Source organism: Triticum dicoccoides, chromosome 6A, assembly GCF_002162155.2.
Source record: "Triticum dicoccoides isolate Atlit2015 ecotype Zavitan chromosome 6A, WEW_v2.0, whole genome shotgun sequence".
Lineage (NCBI taxonomy): Eukaryota > Viridiplantae > Streptophyta > Magnoliopsida > Poales > Poaceae > Triticum > Triticum dicoccoides.
Window position 1 is genome coordinate 314,682,899 of NC_041390.1, and position 9,092 is coordinate 314,691,990.

Consider the following 9,092-nt stretch of genomic DNA (forward strand, 5'->3'; position numbering starts at 1 on the left):
AGGAGGAGGAAGAGGATGTTGCACCGGCTCCTAAGGCTCAGAAGCTTATGGGAGATGCAATCAAGTCAGGGGCTGCTCCATCTAAGCTCAAATCTGCTCCCAAGGCTGCTGCTCAAAAACCCCCCAAAACCCAAGAGGAACACAAGGAGTATACCTGCTGAGGAGAAGAACAAGGCCCAGTGCCTGAAGCTGAAGAAGAGGAAGATGATTCTCTTGTTTTGAGGAAGTTGAAGCCCAAAATTCCTGACCATAATGATGCTCATCCAGTCGCTGAGGACATGCACATCAGGAAAGATGCAGGATTGAGGTTGTGGAGACAGTCTGATCCCTATGTTGTTAGGAGGAGGACTGCAGTTGACTACATGTTCCATACAAAGGAACAACAAGATTTCTATGAGATAATTTTGCTTGACAAGAAGCCCATAGTGTGTGACATGAAATGGGTGGACTGGGAGTTCATCCGGGAAAATGAAGATCACTTCCCTGGAGTGTATGACAGCTTTAAGGCATGTGGAGTTGATGAATTCGTTGGACAAAAGCTCACCAAGTGGAAAGATGAGTTGATCATGCAGTTTTACTCCACTGCCCACTTCTATCCAGATGGAAGGATAGTTTGGATGTCTGAGGGTACTAGGTACCAGTCCACAGTTGAAGAATGGGCCAAGCTAATCAATGCCCCCAAAGAACATGAATATGACTTGGATGTGTATGCCACCAAGAAGAAAGACCACAACTCAATGGCAAACATGTACAAGGAGATCCCTGATAAGGCCTTGGAAACTCACAAGCTTGGATCTGTGCATTTCTTGTTATCTGGTCTACCTACGATCAACTGGATCCTAAGGCACACATTGCTACCCAAGTCAGGAGATCAGAAGATGATCCGAGGACACTCCATCAACATGCTGCAAATTTTTGAGGTTCCCCAGAAGTTCAAATTTATGAGTTTGATTGTCAAAACGGTCAAGAGGACTGCTGCTGATTAAAAGAGGAGTTGTGGATATGCTCCACTTATTTAGGAGCTCATCAACTCTAAGATGGGCACAGGGACTTATTTGGTGGACAGGGAGCATCTACTTCTATATCCTGAATTTGAAGACAACACCGTTGTGATGAATGAGGAGGAACCATCATCAGCTCAAGTCCAGGAGAAGAGAGCCAAGGAAAAGGTTGAGAAAGCTACCCAGATGCCAAGTGTTGAAGAGGCATCTCGAGTCTTCCTAAAAAGCAAGCAAGATCAGTAAGGCTATCTGATTCAAGCTACAATGAGGACTGAGAAGGGCTTGGCCACCCCGACTCAGAATCAGGAGAGCCTGGAGAGGATTGTGGAGACAAAATTCTATGATCTTGATCTGAAGGTGACTGAGATTCAGACTGCAGTTGAGCAGCTTCAGGAGGAAGTAGAGGGGAGGAAAGGAAAAGCAACCACTGATGCTTTTCAGCATGTGCCACGAGGTCCAAGGTCTGCTGCAGTGCCAGTCTCAGATGTCAGAGCTTCAGTATCAGCACCAGCAGCTATAGCTCCAGTGCCACCTCCAGCACCCACTCCATTAGCTCCAACTACATCATCGGAAGCCTTTGTCCTTGGAGTTCTATCTACCCACCTCCCGAAGACCAAGCCTGAGAGACGTATAGCACTATGCATTTTCAAACTTTTTGGTAACTTGTTGCCAAAGGGGGAGAAATATGTATAGATCATAGGCTTCGAGAGAGAGTGTCTGCTTTTTATCTCTCTTGCTTTTGGTTGAACTTTTTGTGTGCTTGTGTGAGATACTTTATGTCCTTATCAGATACTTATGTGATCATGTGGTTGATCATATGCTACATTAATGTTTGGTTGAATGATGCTATCCTTTATATTCCATATATGATCATTCACTTGCTTGGTGATGAGTGCATGCTTCTAATTTCTATCATTTTGAGTGTTCCATCAAGATGTATGTGACATGGAAGAGTAACCCATGACCCTAATCGATTGTGCATTTGCATTCAAAAGCAAATTTTAAATAATTCACAAATTTAGGGGGAGCTCTTGCTTATCACATACTTCTCAAAGCAATGATGTTTTTCAATCTTATAATCATTTGTCGAAGCTTTGATCTATATGTTGTCATCACTTACCAAAAATGGGGAGATTGAAAGTGCAACTATCCCTGGATGGTTTTGGTAATTACTAACAACATATAGCTCATTGAGCTAATGCTACTTGAAGATAAATATTTCAGGAAAAGCTCAATGATTCGCATGGCATGGATTAGAAAGTGGACCCCTCAAAATGCTAAGGACAAAAAATTGGCTCAAGCTCAAAGCACAAGACTCTACATTTTACTTTTAGTGATCCAAGATCACATTGAGTCCATAGGAAAAGCCAATACTATTAAAAGGGGGCGAGGTGTTGCTTAATGAGTTGCATGCTCAAAATGCTTAGTGATATGCTCCAAAAAACCCCAACTACTTTCTCATATCCACATATGTCCCAAACCAAAAGTCAAACTCGGCCCCATCGAAATCTTCTATCCAGCGCCAACGAGTTCACTTGACATGGCTACTGCCAGAAACCCTAGTCACTTCGGTCTCACTGATAGGGATCTCAATCTCACCGAGATGGGATTGCAAACTCTCTGTTTCCCTTCATAACGTTTCGGTCCAACCGAGATGAGCGATTGTTCCCACCGAGATTGCAATGCAAACTCTCTGTTTCCCCTTCGTAAAGTTTCGGTCTAACTGAGATGAGCGAATTGGTCCCACCGAGTTTGCCTGACCAACTCTCTATTTGCCTATTATCAAAATCGGTACCACCGAGTTTGTGTAATCGGTCTCACCAAGATTACGTTATGCCCTAACCCTAATGGAATCGGTCCCACCGAGTTGACATATCGGTCCCACCGAAAATCCTAATGTTCACATTTTGAACTAAATCGGTCAGACCGAGTTATATGATTCGGTCCCACCGAGTTTGGTGATTTGTGTGTAACGGTTAGATTTTGTGTGGAGGCTATATATACCCTCCACCCAGTCTTCATTCGCAAAGAGAGCCATCAGAACATGCCTACACTTCCAACATACATTTTCTGAGAGAGAACCACCTACACTTGTGTTGAGGTCAAGATATTCCATTCCAACCACATAAATCTTGATCTCTAGCCTTCCTCAAGTTGCGTTGCACTCAAATCATCTTTCTACCAAATCAAATCCTATGAGAGAGAGTTGAGTGTTGAGGAGACTATCACTTGAAGCACAAGAGCAAGGAGTTCATCATCAACACACCATCTATTACATTTTGGAGAGTGGTGTCTCCTAGATTGGTTAGGTGTCACTTGGGAGCCTCTGTCAGGATTGTGGAGTTGAACCAAGGAGTTTGTATGGGCAAGGAGATCGCCTACTTCGTGAAGATCTACCCTAGTGAGGCAAGTCCTTCATGGGCGATGGCCATGGTGGGATAGACAAGGTTGCTTCTTCGTGGACCATTCATGGGTGGAGCCCTCCGTGGACTCGCGCAACCGTTACCCTTCGTGGGTTGAAGTCTCCACAACATGGATGTACGATAGCACCACCTATCGGAACCACGCCAATAATCTCCGTGTCTACATTGCGTTTGCTCCCTCCAAACTCCTCCCTTTACCTTCATATGCAATTGTTTTACTTTCTGCTACTATACTCTTAGAATTGCATGTGTAGGTTGATTACTTGTTTGTGCTAAGTTGCTAAAATCTGCCAAGACTTAAAATTGGGAAAAGGCTAGATTTTTATTTGGTCAAGTAGTCTAATCACCCCCTCTAGACATACTTTCGATCCTACATCATGCCTAGATATTCTCATAATTATGCACTTTTCTATCAATTGCTCGATAGTAATTGGTTCACCCACCGTAATACTTATGCTATCTTGAGAGAAGCCACTAGTGAAACCTATGGCCCCCGGGTCTATCTTTTATCATATAAGTTTCCAATCTATTTTACTTTGCAATCTTTACTTTCAATCTATATCATAAAAATACCAAAAATATTTATCTTATTATCTCTATCAGATCTCACTCTCGTAAGTGATCGTGAAGGGATTGACAACCCCTTTATCGCGTTGGTTGCGAGGTTCTTATTTGTTTGTATAGGTACGAGGGACTTGCATGTAGTCTCCTACTGGATTGATACCTTGGTTCTCAAAAACTGAGGGAAATACTTACACTACTTTGCTGCATCATCCTTTCCTCTTCAAGGGAAAACCAACGCAGTGCTCAAGAGGTAGCACCCTGCCACCCCTTGACGGAATCGGGGAAGCTCATCTTCGGGAAGACGCTCCTGCCCATCGGACTTGGATGCCCAAGCCCCTGCACAGCTGGGTGACATGGGTCTTCGCACCGGCCGACGAGTCCTTCTTGACGGTCATCGACCGACAAGTGAAGATATGCTTGAAAAGCCCCCAATGGGGTTGACAGCCGAGAAAGTTCTCACAGAGGGAGATGAAGGCCGAAAGATAGATGATGGCATTTGGAGGGAGACGGTGGAGCTGCGCACCAAAGTAATCGAGGAATGCTCAAAAAAGGGGTGGGGAGGCATAGAGAAGCCACGCTCAATGTAGGTGACTAACAAGACACACTCGTCCTCCTGCGGAGCCGATTTGACCTCCCCTGCACCCGGGCGACGCCACTCGTCAAGCGGGATGAGCCCCTCCTCCGCAAGCTCCTCCAGTCGCCGAGCCAAGACGCGCGACGAGATCAAATCCCCCACCGCAGCTCCGGCAGCCGCACCGGAGCCGAAAGAGGTGGCCTTCCCGTCCTTCTTCGCATTCTCAGCCTTGGTCGTGGAGTCTCTCGCCATCATTGCGGATGTTCTATGCACTTGAGTGGAGAAATGAAGCAGAGGAGACATAGAAGAAGAAAGGGGATCTCAGGTCTTGGCCTCGGTCGTCAAATCTTTTATATCACAGAGCAAATCGTGAACCGGATCTCACGCCGCATATCTCCGGATCAACGACGTGCACGACAGAGCATCATGCAGAGCAAGCGCAACACGTGGAGGATATTGTGCACGAAAATCACGGAGCCATGCCCCCACATTCCCCACTAACGCACATCGTCACCGCTTCTGCACGGGCACGCACAAATTCAAATCCCGTGATTTCCGGGGCGAATCAATCTGATTGATTACCTGTTATCCCTTTCCTAAAGGACACATGTTAGTCCGACTGACCACCCTCCGCGAGGATCTGTGCACTCGGCCACGTTAAACACCCGACTAAAGTATTTTTTAGGATTGCTATGTGACGAGCTAGACGCCCCTCTGCGGGTTCACTTGGCCCTCTCAGTAGGCTCCAAGGCGCATGACTCGTAAACTTGGACTCGTAGAAGTCTCACACTAGCATTCCCCTAGGATAAGGAGTGCTGACTCTTCGGAGAGTCAGACCACATGCCAACATCGCCACTCAAGTTGTAATGGCATGCCCTCCACTACAAGAAATATGTCAACTTGTGACCACCACTATTGGTCACTGAATGGTCACAAATTTCCATTTGTGACCTTTTTGTGACCAAAAACATAAGGTCAAAAGCTGGCCGTCATAAACTGACTATAGCGACCTTTCTTCTGGAATGGTCGAAGACGTTTATGACCAAAATACGTCTACTGTGGCGTTTTGGTCACTAGCAACCTCCCAGGCCACGTAGGCATCCAGCGTGGCAGTCTAACGTGGCACAAGATTCAGCCCGGTCCAATTCAATTTTCTACATGGGCCCAGCCCAACAATTCGGCCTTTTATTATTATTATCATTCCTATGAATTCTATTGGGCTACATGGGCCAAGCCCAATATTTCAGCCTTTTTATCTCTAGGCTTCGGCCTTTTACAGTCTATTGATTATATATTTTTGGAAAATATATTTTGAAGCTGGTCCCACTAGTCATGTTAATCTCATATATTGATCCCACACATAAGAAAGTTACGAACTAGTCATATTATTTCATAAGTGGGTTGCACTGGTCAGGTTCCCATCTCACACACAAACAAATCACATTCATAATCAAATATTCCAAACAAGAGAACATGTGAAACTCGTCAAATGACACTATATTAGTGTACTGCAATTTCTGTAGACTATTACAACCTAGGTATACCAGCTATTACAATATTATAGTCAAATAGAACAGACAACTCTTTGCTGAGTAGCACTTCACGGCTTCACGCTTTTCTTCACGTCTTCGCACTTCCAACTTTCTTAGGCCTGGAGCTCCTGTAAAAGAGGAACCAAGTAAAGAAGTCACGCGCAGCTATATTTGCTACAGATCAGCTATCAACTCGATATTTATGTACACCATACAGAAATTGTTTCCAGTTAGAACAAGTTCACTTAATACTCAACTCCTTTATTTGTGTCCATTTAGTGCAAGTCCATTATCCATGCATATAAACTTTTGCTCCCAGCCAGCACCTACCCAACTAAGTACAAGTCAGGAGGCCACTACTATTAAACCAACTCAAGTGAGAGAGCCAGCAAACTAGGTGGGATATTTCCTTATCACTAAAATTAAAAATTTGAGCACACCAAAAATTGATTGTGTGTCATAAGATGATCCTGAGAGTGCAGAACCATGTTACCATCTCTAAAGCTTATTAGCCAGCAGCAAAAATTGTGTAACATATGTATAACCATTGCAAACAACCTTAGCAGAATAAGCAGAACAAAATGTCATGTAAAATCTTGGTATAACCAGTAGATTATCCCCTAATAGAAGCTAATTAGGCTCCAATACACAAGGCATAGCAAGCACAGACTAAATAAGCCACGGCCATGAAACAGAGCATGGTATTACAGCAGCTCGGAGATGGAGCTAGAGGTAGGAGAAGGACTCACCGGAGAGGAGGTTGTAGTCGAAGCCGCACACAGGCGCCGCCACCACCGTCACCCTCTAGAGGAGACGCTGCCGCTTCATCGACGGACTCATCTGGTACAAGGAGATCATCAAAATGCATCACACTCATGATCATCAAAACGCAGCAGCAGGAGCAAATACAAGTTTAGCCCACCATGAACAGGGGCACTAGGCAATCCAGTAGCAATGTCATATATAGGTAATAATAACAGGACCTTAGATAATTAGTTTTTGTTCTTACTGACACACAAGTTGACAGAATGTACTCAATATACTCTAATAAAAAGGTTTGGGAGCAGAGGGAGAGGGAGGTAGAGATGGACGTGCTACCTACTGTTGCGGTGGTGCCTCTTGGTGGTCGTGCTTGATCTCCTCCTCCTAATGCTGCTCACTAACCTGCAGGACAAACAAGACCATGGGTAAAGGAACAAGACCATGGGTAACAGTACATCTTCACTTGGATATATCTAAGAAGTCCAGTTGGTTCTCACAAGCAAGTGTTCTCAGGTTTTCCTTAACATGAAAGGTTAACTTATACTTAACTATGAGCAAACAGTATATAAAAAAATCATGGATTTGATTTCAAGTAACCGAGACTAATTAATGTGTTACTGCCTGATACTGTCGATTAGAAAAGCATAAGCAGCAAACAATATCCTGCGTATCAGTGGAAACAAGGTGACAAACTAATGTTCGAGGGAGGTACTTTATATAATAAAAAATAATAAAAACAAACTAGGCACCTGCATAATCGCACGACGGTAGTTTTAGATAATAAAAACTACTGTTCCACGCAGTCTTAGCGCTCCGTCAAAGAATCAACTAAAATTACTTTCAAGCAAACAGGTTGTACATTGATCAGGTTGTAAAGGACAAAAATTCAGGGGTGTACCTAGTGCAAGAAGGCATTTACTAGGTTTTGAAGCTAATAACAATTAGCATGCACGTATCACTTGTTGGAGTTGGTGCGTGGTCAAATTCAACTAGTGTAATGTATCGCCTATATATAATAGACCCATCTCTCCAATGCAATTTCACGGACCAAGAAACATAGGTGTTTATTTCTTCCTCTGCTAAACTATCTCCATATGGATACCATCTAATGATACGCATATTGTATTAAGGCAACGCTTTGGACAGCACATATTCTGCAAGCTGCTGCTAATTTGCAAATACAAACGAACGCCTAACAGTGCTCGCATAGAATTAGCAGAGCATGGTAGATTTATAGCCATCAGGGGAGGGGACACCTGAACCCACGTCGGCTGCTGAAGGGCTTGTGCTGCACACAAACACACACATACATGTATCAGAAGCAATTCAGTCAACACTCTTGGCAGGCAAGAGGCAAGTTGGCACTCACAGGGTTGAGATAAATAGCAGGAGACGTGCGTACCCGAAGGGTCGAGCGATTGGTCCGAGCCCGGAGAGCAGATGAGGCATGTCGGTGGTGTGCTAGCGCGCCTTGGAAGCCCGAGAACATGGTGGTACCGATGGTCAAGGAAGAAGAGGAGCAGAGAAGGCCCTTGATGGCCAGCTAGATACATCCCTCCTTCTGCTCCTCGAGGATGGGTGACCTGCAGTAATAGATATGTTATACAACCCGGGATCAAATGTAGCACATACTATTGTTGTAACAGTCTTCTCTTGTGTCTTCACTAAGACAGATACAGACTAACTGCATGTCCAGGAGGACATTGAATACATACACTTTGAATAAGTAGCATAACAAAGTGATGTAGTAACCACATTGAGCATCTAAAAAAGAAGTGGCATGAACAAGAATCAATTGTTTACCTCACCACCAGGTGTCTGTCATAGCATACACATTCAGCTTATTCAGTGACAACGGACTAAAAGATGCCTGATATACAATCCTAATTGCAGAAAATTCCTACTAGCACCAAAATACTCAGGCTGAAATCACTGAGTTGAACATACACCATATTGCATCTAATCACATGACACTAGTCTGTAACAGACTAGCTGGTATTGACATACAAGAGTACGGCTAGGCGCGAAGAAGGGTAAAACTATCACTTTATTTTCTTCCCAAATGCAAGAAGCTAAGGCACTAAAAAGAGGGCAGAAGCTACAATCTTCCTGGTCTAAGCATCATCTGATCAAAGAAGGAAGTACAGGAAGAGGCCAAGCTGTACTACTCGCTTCCGGGCACCAGTTCCATCAGCTCTTAATACCACCGCATCTACTGGCCGGCCATGGACGAACA